The 23,298-nt window shown below is 45.7% G+C and overlaps 1 long non-coding RNA gene across 2 annotated transcripts in view; it reads left to right on the top strand.

Annotated features, from left to right (window-relative positions):
* Nucleotides 1–584: 584 nt before the first annotated feature.
* LOC116599437 overlaps nucleotides 585–23,298 on the top strand; it is a 72,722-nt gene continuing 50,008 nt past the window's right edge. For both annotated transcript variants that reach the window (XR_004289372.1, XR_004289371.1), the window contains exon 1: nucleotides 585–1,281. This is a non-coding gene — a long non-coding RNA (uncharacterized LOC116599437). The remainder of the gene's footprint in view (nucleotides 1,282–23,298) is intronic.

Genomic DNA, 23,298 nt, shown 5'->3' with positions numbered 1-23,298 from the left:
GGTATGGAAGAAAACCATGCAGGCAATTCCTGAAAGGCTGAAAAAATTGGAAAATAATCCATGCTGCTTTCTGCCAATAAAACCTTCTAAGGCACATGGATGAAGAAATGAGGCAGGAAGATACCCATCAAGACGCTATCAGAACGTTGTCTCCCCGCCCCCCCAACCACTGTTGTTCCCTTTTTGAGAAATCGGTAGGAAGGCACAGACAAGCGAGGCCTGACGCCCTAATGTCTTGGAACCCCGATAGATTTGTGGCTGGTGGGGCTGGGGTGGGGGATGGCAGGCAGAATCCAAAGGCCCAGCTCTGAAAACGGAAAGCCAACTCCCCAACTTCTCTCTCCCGTCGTTCAGGGCGATTCAGGCCTCTCTGATTTTTTTGGATCACTGGGTCAATCAGTCAGCCAATGCCTCGGGAGAAGTTTAATTAAGCTCAGATCGCCAGCGTGAGCTGCCAAAGGTCTCCCTGCCCGCCCCCCCCCCCACACACATCTGGTGAAAAGCTTCTCCCCCGCCCCGCCCCGCCCCGCCCGGCTGGGCCTCAGCCCGCGCATGCGCGTCAGCAGGGCGCCCAGCGTCCAGCGGCAGGCTCGGCTCCCAGAACCAAGCGTTGCAAACTGTTGCATCAGACAGCAAGCAGCCTGCCCGGCCGGGCCGCCAGGGTTTCTAGGAAGATAGCAAGGGTTTGAGGTCCTCTCTGGTCGAATGGGAGCGTTGGCTGTCACTCACGGTGTTTACACGCTGGTAACACGATCCCCTGAAACCTCAAGTTTGCGCCAGTCCGGGGAGGGCCTTAGCCACAGGTGGAAGTCGCTTGAACCCCACGGCTTCTGCCTGCACTCCACGGCCGCAGGCTGGACCGACCGAACGGACTCGGCCTGTTTTATTAATGGCATGGGCCCTGAAGGAATGAGCTGGGTTGGATTTCTCTTCCCAAGTACAAGAATGCCCCTGAGGAATTTCTCACTCTGTGAAAGTGCAAAACTAATTTCCCCAGACAAGCGCTGTTGCCGGTTCCCAAAAGGGCTTGGAAAGATCCCAGCAGGAATGTTCAGTGGTTCCAAAGCTCTTCACCCCAGCTGCTGGACGTGCAGACACTGACCACCAAGATCTTGGCGGGTGGACACACGTCCTTCACAGACGGGCCTTCGTTTTAGAGTCTCTCAGGCCCCTGTGTTATGGACGTTTTGGACATCAGCCAGAAAATGCATAACCCCGAACTCACACAGACACAGCACAAATGTAACGGTTGTCTAGATTTCAAGTGGCTCTGCAACTCAGGTAAGGGAAAGTTTTCCTCACTACTCCCGCATCGTTCTGATCTCTGGGCTTCTGCCTTCCTCAAGGGGAGAGAAAATGATGCTGTAGCTAGCTAGCTAGCAGGGAGGGGACAGTCTTGGGCGGGGGGTGAGAATTTCAAGAAGAATGAATGTGATTTGGAGTCTACTCTCTAAAGGGATTCCCAGGGAGATCACCTGAACCCTGGGGTTCAACACTCTTTTTTTTGGAATGGGTGAGGACCAAGTCATTGAGTATTAATGGATTTTCCAAAAAGATAAAAACTGACCGTGTATACCTTAAGCATTCTGTCTTTACTAGGGTGTTGATGTTGAAAATCTATTCCATCTGAATAATCTGGAAAGCTGAAAGGGCTAGTGTTCTTCCTTCCCCTCATTATTTTGAATCAGTCAATCCCAAGTTTCGGTAACAAAATGACCTGAAAGACATATCCACTTGCCAGCTCGTCACCGTAGTTTGTTTAAGCCAACACTGTCCTTTGAACAGTGGGGTATTATGGCACTATGGGATTTTGTTGTTGATGTAACCGATGCTTCATAAATATGGCCCAAGCTGTTAAGGTCGCCCACAATGATCATCTGAGCTGAAGGCATGCCAGCTGGGGAAGGGCAGGAAGGAGTATGGGCAAGTACGTTTCCAGGCCCTGCTTCTGAGGGTATATCTCAGGGCCCAAACCTCCTGCCCAATGGATGTCACCAAGGTGGTATCCTGGGGTCACAGAGCCTGGCCTCCTGGAGCTATCCAGAATGTCAGATGTGCCTGAGCAACAGTCCCCACCTAGAGAAGCAAGTCATTGACTATTGTGGGGCATGAAAGTGGAGCAATGAGGCCAGGAGCCGGGTAGGAACTGGTGAAAGTAAGCTTGTGAGCTCATGTTAGCTTCTCTGCTGCATTCACAACGCTTACACACAGTGGGCTGTCAATGCATGTTTCTAGAATGAATGCCCTGAAAAAATGAGGGAAGGAGCAGAGAGAGGTAAGGTCGGAGAAGTCCAAGAATTTTGCAAGAAGCCTCCTGGGATGCCCAGGGTTCTTCTGTGTTGGGCAAGAGGGGAGTCCTTGTAGTTCAAAGACATAGGGCAAGAGAATCAGAACTGTGAAGTCACAAGTCTTCCGAGGTCCCTTCTGCCTCGGTTTCCCTGTTTGGAAAGGCCTCAAGTTAGTGACTCCAGAGCTGAGCAGTCAGTGTATTTAACCAAGCCTAGTGCATCATCATCAATAACAATTGCCTCACCTTGACTCAATTCCCAGAGCAAACTTCTGGGAAAATAAGGGGTCTGAGGCAGGGTGTGTGACTAAGACCCAGGGGACAAGAAAATCCCCTAGAAGCCACACTCTAAAAGCAAAGTGGTGGCCCAGATGGTTAGATGATGCAGACATCCACCAAAAGTGTGATTCGTTTTCCACATTTCTCGGGCACTCACCGATTTTAGACACTATACAGAGCCCAAACCCAGACAAAGCTCCTGTTCTAAGGGCTTATGATCTAAATTCCTTGTGGAAAGTCTGTCTTTCAAATGTTTAAAGCACCTCATTCAGTCCTCATTTCCATTTCAAGTCATGCATCTCCTTCCTGAGAAACCCACCAGGTTTGAAGTTTGTAGCTGGCCTTCCTTCTGTTTTTGCTATTTATGTGCCAATTTAAAGGGTGGGGAGAGCTACGTTAATTTAAAAATAAAACACAAATAGTGAAATGAGGCTTGGTTAAAGTAAAAAACCACAGAAGGCATTTTTTTTCCCTTCTCATATTTTTCAGATTTTCCTAGAACCACCTTTATTTCCTCAGAGCACAGTCATAGAAAGTGATGCTCTTCCAAGTGAAAGCTACAAGCCTTATTCCTATTCTCTCTCATCGCACCTTCAGGTTTTCTTTTTCCTTTTCAGACATTTGAGGGAGCAACTGAAAGCCCCTAATTCACATGTGGTATTTCTGAGCACTCTAAGAGTAGATTTTGGGTTGTTTTTTGCTCTGTTTGTATCTTACCTCTTCTGTTCAGTTGGCTCGGCTTGTACATTCTGGGGATGGGAACACGGCTTTAAAGTCAGATCCTCCTGGCGGATGCCCAGACCACCATTTATCAGTCTTGTGGCCTCTTCTATCAGAAGGAGAGTAATGGTGTACTCCTCCCAGGGTTGTCATGAGGATTGAGGAGTCAAGACACATAAAGGGCTCAGCACAAAACAGGCTCTTAAGACACAGTAGCTATTAAAAACAGATCCTTTCAACCAATCTGCTCCTTCCTTAAACAAGCTCCTCCTCCTGTTTTGGAGAAGAAAATCAGTTATCTATTCCAAGTCGATGATTTATCCCCATTTTACATCACCAAAGGGCCCGTGAGAGGGGGAACAAAACCGAGATTGACCTTGCAAAAGCGCGAGCCTTTTAATGGAGTGAAATCAGTTTTCTTGCCTTTCAGCAAGAGGCAACCAAATCAGCGGGGCAGGGACTTGGGGGAAGACTTGAAGGCCCACGGTGGGATAGCAGGACCACAGAAAATGGGGGAGAGTAATCAGGGAAAGCAGGTCCAGGGCTGAGATGAGGGGCCAGAGGGGCGACAGTCGCCAGGTAAGAAAGCTTCCCACTTGGGGAGTTCTGAGTCCAAGCGTGTGCCTGCCGAGGCTGCCCGGCCCCCGGGGTTTGGTGACCACGGGACCCGAAGAGCGTGCGACAGCGCCCTCTGCCGGCCGCGCCGAGCAAGCCGGCGACCCAGCCGCTCTGCAGGTGGGACCAGGGATCCATCTCTCGCAGCCTCCGCCCCGGCTGCATCCCTTCTGAGGACCGCGCCGCCAGGTCCCGACCGGATTCTGGGAGACGCGTCCCCATCAGACGCCTGCGGGCTGAGCAGAGACGATGCTCGGAAACGTCCGATTCACCCGGGGATCGGAGGCTGCGGGAACCCACCCAAACCCCGCAGAGGCTGCGCCTCTTGGGACCCGGGGCCAAAGCCTGCTGGGCTGTCGGAGGTGTTTGGAAGTGGCATCGCCTATGGCCAAGACCGCGGGTTCTGCGGACAGAGAGGAGCCCTGGGTTCGCTTTCTGCCTCATCCATTTTCCAGCTAGGTGACCTTGGGCAAGGTACTTAAATTTCCATGTGCCTTAATTTCCTCATCTTTAAGATGGAGAGAATGATCCCGACCTTATGGGTTGACATGAGGATTACATGGGATCAGACAGCCTGGGTTGGAATTCCGGCACTGACATCAGCTAGCTGTGTGCCTGGGGCAAATTACTTAACCTCTCCGTGCCCCAATTTCCTTAAAATAGGGATAATAACGGTACTTACCTCCGAGGGCTGTTGCCTGCAAAACGCTTAACACAGTGCCTGGCACAGAGTAAGCGCTCAATAAATGGTGGCTCTTATGGTTGTTGTCGTTATTATTGTTCTTAAGAGCGCTGAGCACACGAGCAGAACTCTAGCGGGCTGCTATTATTAGTCTCTTTCTTGGGTCCGGCTATTTCTTTCCGGCCATTGTTAAAATCTTTACCATGCGGTCGCGTCCTTATCAGTAGTCGAAGGACAGCCGGCCTTCCTGAGATTGGAAAAATCGAGGTTCCCCTGGAGGAGGGCCAAGGACGCGGCGGCGGGCTGCAAGGACCGGGACCTCCCCGGGGGACACCCGCGCCGCGCCGCCTCCGCCCGTGCCTCCATTAGCGCGCGTCAGAGCCGCAGTGACGTCGCCAGGTCCCGGCGCTGGGGAGGCGCGGCCTGGGCACGCGGGGAGCCTGGGTGGGGGGCGGGGGGTGGCCGGGGTGGCCGCCCGGCTGCAGGAGATGTCCGCGGCCGCGCGGTGCCTTGCTGTCTTCGGCGGCTTCGGCCGAGGCAGCCCCGGGAGCTGCGGGAAGTCCGCGGCCGGTGTAGGCTGTTCCCCGCGCCTGCCCGCGCGGTGCGCCATCGGGCTCCGCCCGCACCCCGCGGGGAGGCCTCGGAGGCCAATGCCAGGCCCGCCCAGCCGGCACGGGGCTGGTCTCCCCGCGGCCGCTCCGCGTCTGCGTGGTCCTCCCCCTCCCACCCTCTCTTCCCACGCCCGCCCCAGTCCCATTACTCGTTGTCCCGGAGAGACCTGCTCACTTTCTTCTTCCTCTACCCTCCTTCCGAACCAGCTCCTTTGCTGCGAGTGGTCAGCAGCCGCCCCCAGGAGGCGCCTCAGATCCCAGCTTGCGGCCCCCGGCGACCCCATCCCTTTGCTCGCTGGAAGGTTCCAGTAGACTTGCCCAGCACGCACCTCCAACTCACCGAGCCTTGCCCTCATTATTGCCCAAGACGGCGGTGTGCCCCCACCCACCCATCGTCCTATATGTCTCACCTTCCCTCCTAAATACCTCTCTGGGCACTCTCCACTTCTTCCAGGATGGCTTCGGAGTTCCAGCCATCCTGGTTTGGGCTATTGACATATTCCTCTCAAGGGGATCCTTGTCTGCACCCCAGCCTCCTTCACATGTGTCCTCCACGGGCTACGAGAGCCTGCCACCTACAACCCATGTCTGGCTATGCCTCTCCCGGCTTGAGGCTGGCTGCCCAGCCTGGGACCTCAAACCCTGTGTCTTCATGGACACTCTTGTCTGCCATTTTTGAGCATGTCGGGAGGTAGTCCTGGGTCTACCCACTCTATGAAAGGCCCTCCATGTCTTTATTGCTGTTGGTCCCTCTCCAGGGAATTTGCACTTCACTCCCTCCTTCTCCTTCCCCAATTGGCTTCCTCTTACTCATTCTCCACAACTCAAGATATGAGTCACCTCTGACAGGAATGCCTTCCCTGTTCTGCTATCTATGGAAGAGAAGTCTCTTGGGGACCCAAAGCTTCCCATCTCTGTTGCTTTCCTCATAGGGTAAAGACCTGACTTTCAAGATGGCTCTGGAAGCCCTGCATGGTCTGTGCACATGCCCCACCACCCACCATCTCCAACTCCAGTCCTTTTTTCCTCTGCTCTAGCCACACTGGGGTCTCAGTTCCCAGACCCTGTGCACACCCTCCAGCCCCAGGGTCTTTGCACAGCTTGTTCTCTTGGCCTAGTACAACTTTATGCCCTTCCTCACCTACTCAATTTTTGGCTCTCATCCTAGGTGAGCATCATGTCCTTAGAGACAGCTTCCCTGTCCCTTCCCATAACCCCACCTCCAACTCAGTCCACTTCTTCTTGGGTAGATCAAAGCATTTAAAAAAACTACGGGAGAGTAAGATCATCAAACCGGTTTATTCTGCACCCCTCCCGGGACCCTCCAACCTTTGCCAAAGCTCAACATTTGCCCTAATTTCTTCAAATCTTTTTTTTCGAGAACATAAAACATCTTTAGATCTAGATAGGGCCCTTTGAACCCATGTCTGTCCCTCTCCTAAGGTAACTAACCACTCTCCTGCTTCTGGGCTGTATCATTCCTATACAGGCTTTTGTATTTTTACTACATGTGTTTCTGCCTATAAACACTTCATAGAATTGTTTGGCATGTTTGTCAACTTTGGGGAAGTGGCATTATACTGAATACATCATAGTGCAACTTGCTTTTTTTTTTTTCACTCAGTGTTAGGATTTCAAAATGTATTCACGTTGATATATGTAGTTCTAGATCATACATTTTCACTGCTGATTTGGGTCCCATTGTATGAGTTCACCACACCCTATTTACCCATCTCTTTCTGAAGGACGCGTAGCTTATTTTTGCATTTTGTGTTGTTAGAAACAATGCTGCAGTTGATGTTTCTTATACCCATCCCCTTGTGTGAAAGTGAACTGTCGGGCCGATACTTGTGTGTGAAATTGCTGGACCAGGTCATGTCTATTGGCGGCTTTACTCAGCATGGCTGAGCAGTTTTTCAAAGTGGTTGTACCAATGTGCACTTTGATAGCAGCACGTAAGTAAGAGTTCCCGTGCTTGGCATCCTCGACAAGACTTGGTAATGTCAGACTGAAACATTTTTGCCAAGCTGGTGGGTGTGAAATGGTATTTCAGTGTTTTAATTTGCAGTTCCCTGTTTACAAGAGAGACTGAGCAGACTTTCATTAGTTTGTTGGCCATTTGCCTTTCATCTTTTAAAAATTGCCCTTGGTTTGACAGTGCTTCTATTGGATTATCTCTTATTATGCGTAGGAGCTCTTTATGTATTCTGGATACTAATCCTTTGTCAGGCTGTAGCCCATCTGGTGTGTTTTACTTCACTCAATTACAGTTTGAATCTGTGTGATTATTTGATTAATGTCTGACTTTCCCATAAGACTATAAGCTGCAGGAGAAGAGGGACCATTTCCTGTGACTAATGCAATGTCTAATACCTGCTAGGAACTCAATAAATACTTCTGGACTGAATTACATTGACCTTATTTGTCTTTTTCTGTGCTTCTGCTCAGCCCTCACCCTGAGCCTCTCACAAGGCTATAAATTCCTCTCGAGCAGGAATCTGGTGCTATTTTCCTCATCTTTGTATCTCCGTCTTTGGCTCCATCACGACACAACACCCCTGGCTCAGAGGATCTATCCAATCATTTCTGCTTGAGTTATTTTATTTGAGCTTTCTCTTTCCTTTCTCCTCAACCTATCTTTTATCTCTAAGCCCGGGTAGATATTATTTATAAAATGAACGAATAATCAAAACCTCTTTGGGTGTTTGTGAAAATCACAAGATATAACGTTTGCCGGTAAGAAGAGCAGTGCTTAGCACACAGTTGGCGCTCAGTAAATGGTGACTTCCGTTGTTCCCACAATGATCATTTGGGTGACTAAAGATATACTCTGTTTAACTTTAACAGACCAAATTCTTTGAGAGAGAGAATAAAAGTGAACTTCCTGAAGATCTGGTGAGCGGGTTTTTTTTTTTTTCCTTTATTGGCATTTGACCCATTATATAAGGCTCAGTCCCAACACGATCTCTGAAAAGCATCAAATATCATTCTTCTCCTTCTCTTTTATAAATTCCAGACATATCAAAGGCATATGAACCATACATAGAATTCAAACCTTTAAGTGGAAACATATAAAGGCCAATTCCACTCCTTTGGCCAGAAGTCAGAGAGCAGAAAGGAGGTCTGTGGGTGATACCAGGGGTGGGATTGAGTGGCTGCAGCCAGGGACAAAAGCAGAATTCTTACATCTGTTTCCTACATCTGCCATTGATTGTGTGACCTTTGATCTATTTATAAAATGAAGACAATAATTCTTGCTTTTTCTGGGAGGTGGAACTTCATTAATTGCGCATTTTTAAAAATGCCTTGAGATCCTTCCCATGAAAGCCAAAAGTTCCGCTATATTTAAACAGTGCTCCGGAAAAACGAATGGCCCAGCCCCACCTGTCCACACAACAGAGGAATATGATCTCTTTCTTACCAGAAAGCAAGGCTCAGGAAGGTCGATTTGCATGCCTGATGTGGTGTGTTGCCGGCAGACCGGGGAAACCCCCTTCATCACTGGCCCCAAGCTCAAAGGCATGAGAAATCTCAGGGCAGCCTTTATTTGATCAAGATGTCGTGCTCTACAGAGACCCGCCCTCTCTAGGGTTTTATCCCTGCTGCAGGAAAGCAGGTGACTGTGATGGGCCCACTACAATGTGAGCCCACCAGAGAGAATGCGGTGACCGCTGGCAGGGGCTTTCCCCAGAAGACCCAGAAGGAACGAACTTTGCTGCAGGATGTAACTGGAGAAGGTTGGCTGCTTCCCGAAGGTGGCGTAGGCAGGGCCCCCTCTGGAGCCTGACCTTCTCTTCAACTCCGGGGTCTGGGAGAGGGACCTGAAGGCTCAGGGAGGGCTGAGATCCCCAACTGACAGCTCTGTGCAGTGGCCTCCGAGGGTTATGCCCGCCCCTACAGTGGCTGTTGGAACCAGCAACACCATCTTGCAGGCGCTCGAGGAGAGAACCCTGGAACCAGAAGACCAGGCTGTAAACTCCAACTGCAAAAAAAAAAAAAAAAAAAAATCCAGCTGTGCCATTTGGTCACTAAACCCAGTCTCTGAGCCTCAGCGCTGCACCTGTGGGCCGGGGCAAATGATAACTGTGGGTGTTGTTAAGCAAGATCACAAGAGAAAAAACATGCGACAGTACACGAAACACAGACTGTGGAAGGGGGGAAGCCAGTACTCATCGAGAAGATGAAAACCCTAACAACTCATTTAAGTCTGAGCAGAACTCAGTCCCTTATCACAGTTTTTTTCTTTCTATTCTTTTTTATTATTATTTTTTAAAGATTTTGTTTATTTATTTGACAGAGGTCACAAGTAGGCAGAGAGGCAGGCAGAGAGAGAAGAGGAAGCAGGCTCCCTGCTAAGCAGAGAGCCCGATGCGGGGCTTGATCCCAGGACCCAGGATCATGACCTGAGCCAAAGGCAGAGGCTTTAACCCACTGAGCCACCCAGACACCCCTCTTTCTATTCTTTTTTTTTTTTTTAAAGATTTTATTTATTTATTTGACAGACAGAGATCACAAGTAGGCAGAGAGGCAGGCAGAGAGAGAGAGAGGAGGAGGAAACAGGCTCTCTGCTCTGCAGAGCAGAGAGCCCGATGTGGGACTCGATCCCAAGACCCTGAGATCATGACCTGAGCCGCAGGCAGAGGATTTAACCCACTGAGCCACGTAGGCGCCCCCCTCTTTCTATTCTTAAGGTAACACTTGCACCTGATTAAAAACAACAACAACAACAACAACAACCTACACCAAAAACCAAAGAGCCCGAGAGAGGATACAGAGAGAAATGAACATCTCTGCCATTGGAACTTCTTGTAACACTTTCTCCTTCCCTGGTGGCAATAAATATTAAATAACAGTGCCAGGTTCTGGTGTATCTTTCCAAAGATCACCAATGCATGTATGAGGATGTATGTGGATTATAAGCTGTGCCTCCTTTTGACACAGATAACATGCGATCTATGCTTTTCTTTTCTTTTCTTTTTTAAAAGATTTTATTCATTTATTTGACAGACAGAAATCACAAGTAGGCAGAGAGGCAGGCAGAGAGAGAGAGGAGGAAACAGGCTCCCCACGGAGCCGAGAACCCGATGCGGGGCTCAATCCCAGGACCCTGGGATCATGACCTGAGCCGAAGGCAGAGGCTTTAACCCACTGAGCCACCCAGGTGCCCCGATCTATGCTTTTCTTATACTCTGCATTTTTTTTTTCACTACACAGTGTTCCTTGACATGACTTGCATGTCAGTATGTATAGAGGCCCCTTTCTTTGAAGGCTGCACAGTATTGCATTTGCTCAGCCAGTTCTCTGCAGATAGACGTTTAGGTCTGTGGAGTTTCCTGAGGCTGCTGTAACAAATTAGCACACGTTCAGTGGCTTAAAACGACAGAAATCTATTATCTTACGGTTCGGTAGATCAGAAACCCAAAAATGGGTCTTGCTGGGCTAAGATCAGGATGTTGGCAGGATTGCCTTCCCTCTGGAGGAGACTTGAAGGGAGAATCAGTTTCCTTGCTCTTTCTAGCTTCTAGAGACCACCTGCCTTCCTTGGCTTGTGTCCCCTTCCTCCACATTCAAAGCCAGCAATGAGAGGTTGAGTGTTTCTCGGATCACCCTGGTCTCATTCTCCTCTTCTGCTCTCCTTCTTTCACTTCTGAAGACCCTTGCGATTACATTGAGTCTGTTCAGAGACTCTCCCTATTCTAAGGTCAGCTGTGTAGCAACCTTAATTCCATCTGCAATTAAAAAAATTTTTTTTAAAGATTTTATTTATTCATGTGACAGACCTCATGAGAGATCTCAAGTAGGCAGAGAGGTAGGCAGAGAGAGAGGGGGGAAGCAGGCTCCCCATTGAGCAGAGAACCGAATGCAGGGCTCGATCCCAGGACTCTGAGATCATGACTGAGCCAAAGGCAGAGGCTTAACCCACTGAGCCACCCAGGCGCCCCGCATCTGCAATTTTAATACCCTTTTGCCATGCATTGTCACAGGTTCTGGGGGGTGGGGATGGGGGACCTTTTGGGGAGGCCATTATTCTGCCCGCCAGAAGGTGATTTCCTGTCTTCTGTTATTACAGACAGAACTGATGAATGTCTTGTATAAATGCCATTTCCTACCTGTGACTATCTGTGTGAGATTAAATCTGATAAGTGGACTGTGTAAAAGGACATGTGTTTTAAAATTTGGGAAAGGTATTGTCAAATTTTGTTCCAAAGGGATTGTACTAATTTACACGCCTACTGAATACCCCTGTATTCTTGCAAGTTTAAAGAAAAATTGGTAGCTTTTTTATTTATTTTGTTTTTATTTTTTTAAGGTTTTATTTATTTATTTGACAAAGAGAGAGAGAGAGCGACAGTGAGAGAGGGAACACAAGCAGGGGGAGTGGGAGAGGAAGAAGCAGGCTTCCTGTGGTGCAGGGAGCCCGATGTGGGGCTCGATACCAGGACCCCCAGGATCACAACCTGAGCCAAAGCAGAGGCTTAATGATTGAGCCACCCAGGTGCCCCAGTAGCTTTTATTTTTTTAAAAGCAGTTTTAGGTTTACAGGGAAATTGATCAGACAGTATAGTTCCCACATTCCCCACCCCCCATTGTTTTCCCTCTTGTTTACATGTCGTGTTAATGTGGCATGTTTGTTACCACCGATGAACCAATGCCCATACATTATTATCACACAAAGTCCATACTTCACAGGAGGGTCAGTCTTGGTGTTGTACATTCTGAGGGTTTGGACAAATGTATAATGACATGTACCCATCATTGTAGTATCATACGGCGTAGCTTCACTGTCCTGAAAATCCTCTATGCTCTGCCTATTCATCCCTCTCTCTCTTTTTTCCCAGACCCCTCACAAACACTGATATTTTTACTCTATCCATGGTTTTGCCTTTTCTGGAGTGTCATATAGTTGGAATCATATAGTATATAGCTTTTTCTTTTTTTAAAGATTTTATTTATTTATTTGACAGACAGAGATCACAAGTAGGCAGAGAGGCAGGCAGAGAGAGAGAAAGGAGGAAGCAGGCTCCCTGCTGAGCAGAGAGCCCGATGTGGGACTCGATCCCAGGACCCTGAGATCATGACCTGAGCCGAAGGCAGCGGCTTAACCCACTGAGCCACCCAGGCGCCCCTATATAGCTTTCTCATATGGGCTTCTCTCACCTAGCAATAAGCACTTAAGATTCCGTCCTGTCTTTTTGTGGCTTGACGGCTCAATTCTTATTGCTCAGTCATATTTCCTTGTATGGATGGACCACAGATTGTTGATCCATTCACCTATTGAAGGACATTCTGGTTGCTTCTAAGATTTGGCAATTACGAATGAAGCTGCTATATAGTTGACCCTTGAACAACGTGGGGTTAGGCGACCGGACCCCTGTGGAAAATCTCAGTAGAACTTTTGACTCCCCCCAAAACTTAACTACTGATAGCCTACTATTGCCGATACCTATAATAACATAAACAGTAGATTAACACGTATTTTGTATGTTGTATGTATGATTTGCATATTTTTATAGTAAAGTAAGCTAGAGAAAAGAAAATATTATTAAGAAAATCAGATGGGGGGGCGCCTGGGTGGCTCAGTGGGTTAAGCCGCTGCCTTCTGTTCAGGTCATGATCTCAGGGTCCTGGGATTGAGTCCCGCATGGGGCTCTCTGCTCAGCAGGGAGCCTGCTTCTCTCTCTTTCTCTCTGCCTGCCTCTCCATCTACTTGTGATCTCTGTCAAAAAGATAAAATCTTAAAAAAAAAAAAAAGAAAAGAAAATCAGATGGGGGCTCCTGGCTGGCTCAGTCGTTGGAGCATGTGACTCTTGGTCTTGGGGTTGTAAGTTCGAGTTCTGTGTTGAGTGTGGAGATGACTTAAAAATTAGATCTTAAAAAATTAGGGGAAAAAATCATATGGAAGAGAAAATGCATTTGCAGTACTTTACTATATTTATTTTTTAAAATCTGCATATAAATGGACCTATGCAGCTCAAACTTGTGTGTTCAAAGGTCAGCTGTAAACATCCGTGTGCAGGTTTTTTGTTTTTTTAAGATTTTATTTATCTGAGAGTGAAAGAGAGCACAAGTGTGTAGAGGGGCAAACAGACTCCCTGCCAAGCAGGGAGCCTGGTACAGGGCTTGATCCCAGGACTCAGATATCATGACCTGAGCTGAAGTCAGACGTTTCACCAGGGGAGCCCCCCGGGTGCCCTTGTGTGCAGATTTTTATGTGGATGTAAGTTTTCAGTTGTACCACTTTTTACACATCTTTGAATGTACAGTATTTTAGAAAATTTTTTCGCCTTGGCTAATCTGGCAGATGAAAAATGGTATCTGGTTGTTTTAATGTACATTTCTTTATTTAAGAGTGAAGTTTGACATCGTTTCATATTTACATTTTTATTTCTGGAAATGGTCTGCTCATGTTTGTTTTTCTGTTGGGTTGTTTTTTCTTAGTGATACAAACACACTTTATATAAAAAGGAAAATTAGAAATGTGTTAAATTTTTGCAATTATTTTATCCGGTTTTCTATTGGTCTTTTGGTTGTTTTTTTTTTTCTGTGTAGAAATTTAGAACCTTTATAAGTCCAATTTATACCTTTTCTTTCTTGGGGGCCTTTGTGGTTATGCCTTGCCTTTTCTACTCTGAGATTTAAGAAAAAGTTCCCTGTTTACTTCTTGTGTTTTTATGGCTTTCCTTTGGACATTTAAGTCTTTGATACATCTGGATATATTTAGGTAAGAGGAGTAGATAGGTTTCCAAGTGCTGCCCTCCTCCCATTGTTAACCTATTAGGGAATGTGTGTCCTGGATCGCTTTCCAGATAATCCATCTTTCCTTTTTTTGGGGAAATTCCACCTTGATTATATACTGAAGTCTGGCAGGGAATTGTATTTTATTCTGGTCTTTGGAAGTAACTGTTTTGCTTACCAAAGTTTTACACCATTTTTTTAAAAGATTTTATTTATTTGACCAGAGAGAGTGAGAGAGGGAACACAAGTCAGGGGAGAGGAAGAGGGAGAAGCAGGCTTCCCCTGAGCAGGGAGCCTGATTCGGGGCTCGATCCCAGGACCCTGGGATCATGACCTGAGCCAAAGGCAGATGCTTAATGGCTGAGCCACCCAGGAACCCCTACCTCCTGGTTTTAAAAGTAACACTTTATTGAGATATAATTCACCCTTTTATATAGAAAATTCACCCTTTTAAGTATACAATTCGGGTTTTTGCTAGGTTCACAGCATTGTGTAATCATCACTGCTATCTAGTTCTACTGCATTTTCATCACCCCACAAAAAAACCCTGTACCTGTTAGCAGTCCTTCTCCATTCTCCCCTGCCCCCAGCTCCTGGCAGTCATGGATCTACTTTTCATTTCTATGGATTTGCCTATTGTGGACATTTCATATAAACAAAATTCTACAGTATATGGCATTTTATGTGACTTCTTTGTGACTTCTTTCACTTGCCATAATAGTCTCACGGTTCATCCACATCATAGAATGGATCAGTACCTCTTTCCTTTTCATTGCTGTGTAATATTCCCCTGTGTATCTGCACTACATTTTATCTATCCATTCATTTGTTGATGTATATTTGGATTGTGTCCATGTTTAGGCCATTATGAGTAATGCTGCTATAAACATTTATGTATAGGTTTTTGTGTAGACATATGTTTTCAATTATCTTGGGTCTATCTCTCTATCTATCTAGGAGTAGAATGCTAGGTCATATGACTACTCTATATTTAACTTTTTGAAGAACTGCCAGACTGTTTTCCAAAGTGGCTGCAGCATTTTACATTCCTTCCTAACAGCAATGTATGTGGATTCCAACCTCGTAGGTGTGAACTGGTATCAAATTGTGGTTTTGATTTTCATTGCCCTAATGACCAATGATGTAAGGCATCTTTTCCTGTGCTTATTAACCATTTGTATATCTTGTTTGGATAAATGTCTATTGCAATCCATTGCCCATTTAAAATTAGATTATTTATCCCTTTTATTGTGTAATAAGAGCTCTTTATAGATTCTGGACACTAGTCCTTCGTCAGATACATGATTTGCAAATATTTTTTCCCATTCTGTGGGTTGTGTTTTCTCTTCTTTAATGGTGCCCTATGAAGCACAAATATTTTTAATTTTGTTTTTTTTTCCTTACGTTTTTAATTTTGTTGAAGTCTAAATTTATCTGCTTTTTCCTTCTGTCCGTGGTTTCTGTGTTCTAGCTAAAATGCTACATTATGTTTTGATGTCTGTTAAGGAGTCTGTCCTTCCTGCCCTCCCCCCACACACTCCCCATGCTTGTCAGGCTCTTCTTGCTTATGTTTCTATGTGAACTTTCGAATCAGCCCGTCTTGTTCCAAAGCAATTCTTTATGTATATTTTAAAAACTGGAATCACTGGAAGTATAATGATTTGTGAGAACTGACATCTTTACAATAGCACACCTTCCTATTTGAAAACAGGGTATGTGTTTACATTTCTTCAGACTGTTAAAACTAGTGGTGTTCTAGGGCATTCTTCTTAGAGACTTAGCACAGTTGTAAAGGTTGTGTTTTTGTAGTGGCCCATCTGAATGGAATCTTTTTTTCTTTTTAAAAAGATTTTATTTATTCATTTGACAGAGCTCACAAGTAGGCAGAGATGCAGGCAGAGAGAGAGGAGGGGAAGCAGAGAGCTCGATGCAGGACTCGATCCCAGGACCCCAAGATCATGACCTGAGCCGAAGGCAGAGGCCCAACCCACTGAGCCACCCAGGCTCCCCTGAATGGAATCTTTTAAGAATTAGTTTCTAACTGGTTGATGATTGCGTATGAGAAAGCTACCCACTTCTGTTTATCTGTCTAAAATTGGTCATCTTATTCTATTGATACTGAATGATTTTGCTGATAATTCCTGAGTGAGTTATCTTGCATTTTCTAGATTTCCAGTCACATTGTCTAAAAATCATTATAATTTTGCTTTCTTCTTTCCTGTTTTCATACTTCTTGCTTTTTTCTCCCTGTTGTATAATTGTATAGGCCAGCACTTCTAGAACAATGTTAAATAATGCTGGTTAGTGAAGATCTTTATTTTGCTCCTGACTCTAAGGGAAATGTTTCCAGTGTTTACAGACTTTGCAGAGAGAAGGTTTCCAGCATCTCTTTTCTTAGTCTTTTCTTTTATTGTGTTCTTTTTGTCAGGTTTCATACACGGTTCTGTTGGCTTCATAAAAAGAATTTGGAAGTTTTCCTGCTTTCTCTTTGCTCTGGAACAATTTAAATAGCAGGTAGAATTCACCCATGAAACCATCTGGACCTGACACTTTTTTGGGGTATATAGCTCTTTGAAAACATTCTCAATTTATTCTGCAGTATTTAATAGGTCTCAGTTTTTTGGAGTGTATTTAAAAAAAAATCTTCTGGAATTAGCTGCCATATTTTCTATTTTCCTAGAAAATCATCTCTTCTCCCCAGGGTTTAAACATATCTGCTTTTTGGTTGACCAAAGTAATTGCTTAGGGTTCTGTTAATTTGCTCAGTGTCTATGCTAAGGTGATTTCTCAACTCTCATTTCTTATTTTGTGTATTTGATCTTGACGAACCAGGTCGGGGGGTGGGGCGGGTCTTCCACTGCAGGACTGTCTGTTGATATGGTCAGCCTGAAATTGAGGGCTCCCAATCATGAAATACCACCCCCCCCCCGCCCCCTGCCTAGCCAGTTCCATTCTGTTCAAGATGGCGGAAGATAGACACTTCTTCCATTACCTGGCTTTAGCTGTGACGGTTTGCCATGTGCCAGACCCTGTGCTAAGCTTTTTACTTTTGTTTTCTCACTGAATTCTCACAGCATCTCATGAGAGACAAAGAACTGCATTATTATTCCCATGTTGCCAGCGAGGAAACAGAGACCCGGGGAGATTAAGTAACTCACCCCAGGCCCCACAGCTCATTGCTGGCAAAGCTGAGGTTCTGACCAGGGCTGTCCACCTCAGGACCCATCTGAATGACAGCACCCTGCCCCACCCCCCCAGCCCCATTCTGCATTTGCTTTTCTCCTCATCGGCTGTCAGCAGCACAGGACTGGCCCGAGGTGGTGGACTTCTAACTCAGGCCCATGTTTTCTGCACTTTTTTTTTTTTTAAGATTTTATTTATTGATTTAACAGACAGAGATCACAAGTAGGCAGAGAGACAGGCGGGGGGAGGGGAAGCAGGCTACCCGTCGAGCAGAGAGTCCGATGTGGGGCTCCATCCCAGGACCCTGAGATCATGACCTGAGCTGAAGGCAGAGGCTTTAACCCACTGAGCCATCTAGGCGCCCCACTTTTTTTTTTTAAGGATTTATTTATTTTAGAGAAAGAGTGTGCACACAGTTGATGGAGGACAGGGGCAGAGGGAGAGGGAGAGAGTGAAATCTCCAGCAGACACCCCGCTGAGCGTGGAGCCCAACACGGGGCCGGGTCCTAGGACCCTGAGATCATGACCTGAGCTGAAATCGAGAGTCTGGCACTCAACTGACGGAGCCATCCAGGTGCCCCTGTTTTCTGCACTTCTCGTGTCTCATAGTGTGACCCCACTCCATCTCTTCGATGATGTTTGAGGGCTTGTTCTGTGCTAGCCACAACGCTAGGTGCTGGGACAATGGCTCTCAGGCATGGTGCTTATAATCCAGTGGGGAAGGAGCTGTGTCACCTGCAAAATGATGAATCTTTTTTTTTTTTTTTTTTTTTAAAGATTTTATTTATTTATTTGTCAGAGAGAAATCACAAGTAGATGGAGAGGCAGGCAGAGAGAGAGAGAGGGAAGCAGGCTCCCTGCTGAGCAGAGAGCCCGATGTGGGCCTCGATCCCAGGACCCTGAGATCATGACCTGAGCCGAAGGCAGCGGCTTAACCCACTGAGCCACCCAGGCGCCCAAAATGATGAATCTTATTTAAATAGCAGCCCCCTCACCCCACCAAAAAACCAGGCATCAAATCATAATGCCTTGAGGTATAATTGTTGAGAGAGCCCGGGACTGGTTTGAATCGCGCAGGTCTGCCCCTTAATGGCTATATGATCAAGACTTGCCACTCTGTTCCTCCGAGCCTCTTTCCACGTCTATAAAACGTGGATAACAATCGCACGCATTTTTCACGTGGCAGGCATATGTCTTAGAGTTGATGGGTGTCTCACAAGGATCCTTGACAGTGTCGTTGTTTCTGTTGCCTGTGCCACGAAAGAGTGGTGTGTCCTATGGATGGTCTTCGATTTGATGACACATGATAATAATCACATGGTTGTTAGAATGAAGTGACATAAAAGAAAGAGGAAATCTCTGTTAAATAGTGCAGGGAGATGGGCTGGTGCTCTAATCCCGAGTCGGTCATCATTACCTTGCTGGGTGATCCGGGGTTGGGGGGTGGGAGGCAGGTGACCGACATCGTGTGGTTTCCCCCAGTGTCCTTCTCTGGTCTTCCGTCTTAGCAAAGTGAGAGATTTATTTAATTTGTTAATTCAGCTGGCATCTCCTGAGCCCATTTTCTGGGCCAGGCACAATGCCCCTGGGCCATGGGAGTGCCTGGCTCAGTGGAATGCCGACAGGGAAGAGATTTTCCTTGTGAGCAGTGCAGATGACAAAGATAGAGACAGGAAGGGTGAGCTGATCTCATGGGGCTCTTCCAGCTTTAAATTCTATTCTTCTGGAAGGAGCAGGGCCAGATAGGGCTGGTGTGTTTGGAGAAGCCATATGGTGTAGGGGTTAATGCACAGGCTTTGGGGTAGGGCCATCTTAAGAGCACCAGTGCTTTTTGCTGTGTGACCTTGGGGCAGTGACTTAACCAACCTGAGCCTCAGGACCCTTATCTGTGAATGGAGAGTAACAGTAGTCCTGAGCTCATAGGATTGCAATGCGGTATGTAAATCACTCAGCTCAGTGAGGGGTAGTAATAAATGACTAATGAATGGTAGTCCTCTCTCTCTCTCCTTCCTTCCTTCCTATTCTGCCTCTCCTCCTTTCCCTCCTCCTTTTCCCCAGTTCACTTTCTGTACTTGAGAGGCAAAAACCTATTGGTGCAGGAATTCCTTGTCCAAAATTTCCTACTTTCTGTTTGGAAGTTGGCACAGAAAAAACAACTCTGGTGGATAAATTTGCCTCTCCCATTGCCAGCCTTTGCAGTGGCTCCCTAACCTTGCTGGAAAAAGTAACCTCCCTAACCTCCCTAACCTCCCTAACCTCCCTAACCTCAGTTCACTGTGCTTGCCCTGTCGCTGAAGGGACTCAAGTGGGGGCATTTTCCTCTGCGAGGCTAGGTAGACACAGAACCCAAGGCTTAGGTACTTTTAAAGGGCGTATGAAAAGGTCTGAATTCCAGAAAAAGCTATTGGCTCCAAAATGTGAAGAGGAAACTGTAAAATCAAGAAATGTTTAATTAGAAGCCTATTAAATGCCACAGCGTGTTAACATGATGAATTGTTGAAATTTACGGTTTCTTTATGTTTGAAAACAATTTGTAGGTTGGATTTTTCGCACTTTGCAAGAGTTCCCAAACATGTACAATAGTTATTACTGAGAAATTATAGCCAATTATAAATTAAGTGAGTTGTTCACCAGTTGTAAATTAAGTGTGTTTAGCCAAATTCAATAGCAAAAGTATAAAAAGCCCCTTCAAAAATTTTGCAGTTAAAATTGTTATTATGGAATATTTTAAACAATGTAAGCCCTCTCTTGGGTCTAGGAAGGTCTTTAAAATGCTTATGCTGTGCTTGGGAGGTTGTTAACCCTCTTTTTACTTTCCTCCTCTCCCAAGGATAGCTGATTTTTCTAGCCCTTTGTGAGACATCTAGCATTTAGAATTTGTAATAATTTTTGCAAATATTCACAGTGTAATGAGAAATTGCAGGACATTAAACTATAGATCAGTTTGATCTCAAGTAGTTTAAAAAATTCATACATGCATTAAAAAAAAGACTAGAAAGAAAGATACTGGAATGTTAATAGACTCTCTTGGTAGAACGACGTGCATAATTATCTTTTCTTTTTTATAGTTTTCAGACTTTCCAAATTTTCTACAATGAAAATGCATTACAATCAGAAAAACAATTTTGGTAGTTAAAAAAATTTCTTTCTTACTACAAAGTAATTTATGCTCATTATAGAAAAATCACAAAATACATATAAGCATAAGGAAGGAAAAGAAACATGCAAATTCCACCCACCCAGAGACAACCACTGGGTCCTTCCAGACCTTTTTTATGCATACATAAACATTTATATTTTTGTCACAAAATGGGATCATTCTGGACATAGTACTGTTTTGAAACCTGCTTCTTTCCCTCACAATATATATTGAGAACATTTTTTTTTTTAATGTCAACAGCACATTTCTACAAGATGATTTTAATGGCAGCATACCACATTTTCAGGATTAACTATAATTTACGTAACCTCTAATTATTAGACATGTATATTGCTTCCCAATTTTCCCTATTACAAAGAGTACTGTAATGAAAATATTTTAAAGCATTTTAAGAAGTCTTTATTTTCACGAGGAAATCATAGAGCACTACCCAATTTGTTTCTGAATGATGCCAGGCTGAGGATCCAAAGGTGTTTAAGTAGTGATCTGTGCTCTGGAGGAGTTCCCAGTCTTGGTGGGGTAGACAGTGGTGGGAGCCATGAACCCTGACTGAGAAAACCGAGAAAGACTTCTACGGGAGGGAGACAAGCCTGGGACTTGAGGACTGAGCAGGAGTTCACCGGACAGATAGGGTGGGGTGAGCAGGGAGCCCTTCCCTGGCCCAGAGAATAGGACAGGAGAAAATGGGAAGGTAACCTTTAATTTAAGTACCTGCAAGATGTGCTGGGTACTTATACCTAAGTTTTCTCATTGAATACTCACATCAGCTCTTCAAAGGAACCATTCTCATTCCTGTTTCCCAGCCAAAGAAACTGAGGGTGCGTGTTTGTTTCCAGAGGTAGAGCCAGGATTTGGACGTGGGTCTCACTTTAAAGTCCACGCTCTTTCTTTCTTCCTTTCTTTTTCTCTTTTCCCCGATGATAGCAGAGGCAGTTCTGTGCTCCAGGGAAGGTAGGAAAAGGTCTAATTCGTTTTCTTTTCATGTGCTTTTTCTTGGTAGCAAATATCCCAGCTATTTTAAGGCCTGTGCTATTCCCTGCCACAAAGAAGGGCTTAAGTCCCAGCCCTCTTCCTTCTCTTCCTTACAAAGCTTGAAAGTGAGGTGGGAGCATCCAGCCGCCATCTTGGGCGCTGTTCTTTGCCCGTCCTTGAGCAAGCCTGTCCCTCTTCTGTACCTCATTTGTCTTGGTGCAAGGACACAGAGTTAGGTGCAGAGAGGCCCATTTTAGGAACAGTGAGACGGAGCCTGGGGGATGGGGTGGAAAGTGGAAGGTGAGGGCAAGAGAGGTGAGTTAGACAGGTGGGCCATGTCAAGGCCTATGTTACTGATGTTTGCTAGGGGATGGACGTGGTCAGGGGCTCCTAAGGAAGAAGAGTCAGACTAGCTCGGGAAAGGATGGTGTGTCCTAGAGATGGATACAGGTGTTGGAGAAAACGTGATGTGGACCTAGAATAATAATAGGTAACAGTTTTTGATTGCCAGACACCATGCATGTAAAATATTCTTAATCTTGATGGGGTAGATGATACTATTATCCTCGTTTTCCAGGTGAGAAAATTGAAGCACAGAAAGGTTAAGTATCTTGTCCAAAGGCACACAGTAAGTGGAAAAGCCAAGATTTAGACCAAGGCAGCCTGTTTTTACCTTTCTTTTTATTTTATTTTATTTTTTAAAAAATTTTATTTATGTATTTGACAGAGATGACAAGCAGGCAGAGAAGCAGGCAGAGAGGCAGGCAGGGGGGGAGGGAAGCAGGCTCCTGGCTGAGCAAAGAACCCAATGTGGGGCTCAATCCCAGGACCCTAGGATCATGATCTGAGCCGAAAGCAGAGGCTTTAACCCACTGAGCCACCCAGGTGCCCCATGTTTTTACCTTTCCATCTAACTTAGCTCTCATGGAGCTCTGTGAAGACAGGGGTCCTCTAAGTTTCACCACCTGTGCAGGGTTGAACCTGTGAAACAATGCACTGTCAATAAATAGGGTTTATTAATATTTATTATGATGATAGTACAGTTAGGTGTGATGTATTTAATGTATATTATGAGAATTGCATATATTAGTGATTAAGTGTGGAAGCGACGAACAGACTAATACAGCAGCACAGCAACGGGAGGGAAGAAATGTTTCTGAATTACAATTACAGGGTTTGGTGACAGGGTGTGGGCTGAGGAGTAGAAGGGGAGGATTCTGGGTAGGTGACTCGGTTTCCAGGTTCGAGAGCAGGGAGAGGGTGGGGTCATTAATGAGGGTCTGCTTGGGGGGTTGTGGTAGAGAGTTATGTTTGGGCTGTGTTCCTCCGAGGGGCCCGTGGGCCTTGACCTTGGTCCCTGAAGAGCTCCTCTTGTGAGAATCCTATAAAGCTTGTTCTTCTGATTTGGATAGCAAAACTAACAGGTTTACAAACTTCTCACATGCTAATTAAAAAACTAATTAAAACCCATCAGTTCTAAAAGGCATATGGTTTATTTAAGGTTGATCCAAGCTTGATGTTTGGTTAAACAACATTTTAATAAATCATAAAACCAATTGGCTCTAATGATACTAGTATGCGTTTCCAATTTACTGGATATATTTCACATGTGGGTCTTTTTTTTTTCCCCCATTTGAAGGACATTAAATGAGGCAGTGTAGATAAAAATGCCTACTGCCTTATGATCATTTAAAATTTGTTTTCTTTTCCTTGAGCCCCTCGGCAACTCTGTGGGGCAGGTATAGTCTTTATGCCCATTTTACAGATGAGGAAACAGGCACCCTTAGGAGAGGTGAAGGAACACGTACGAGATGTCTTGGCACGAAGTAGAAAAGTCAGACCTCAAACCTAGGTCTGCTCCATGGTTCCTCTCTAATAGATTATCCCCAAACATAGCCGCTTAAAACAGAAAATATTTATTATCACACAAAGTTGCTCCAGGTCAGGAATCTATCTGGAAGTGGCTTAGCCAAGTGGTTCAAGGTCTCTCGGGAGGTTGCTCTTGAGCCATTGCTAGAGACTTCAATCTTTGGAGGCTGGACCAGGGCTGGAA

This window comes from Mustela erminea, chromosome 9 (assembly GCF_009829155.1).
Source record: "Mustela erminea isolate mMusErm1 chromosome 9, mMusErm1.Pri, whole genome shotgun sequence".
Taxonomy (NCBI): Eukaryota; Metazoa; Chordata; class Mammalia; order Carnivora; family Mustelidae; genus Mustela; species Mustela erminea.
The sequence above is the reverse complement of the archived record's forward strand: the minus strand, read 5'-3'. Positions and strand labels throughout refer to the sequence as shown.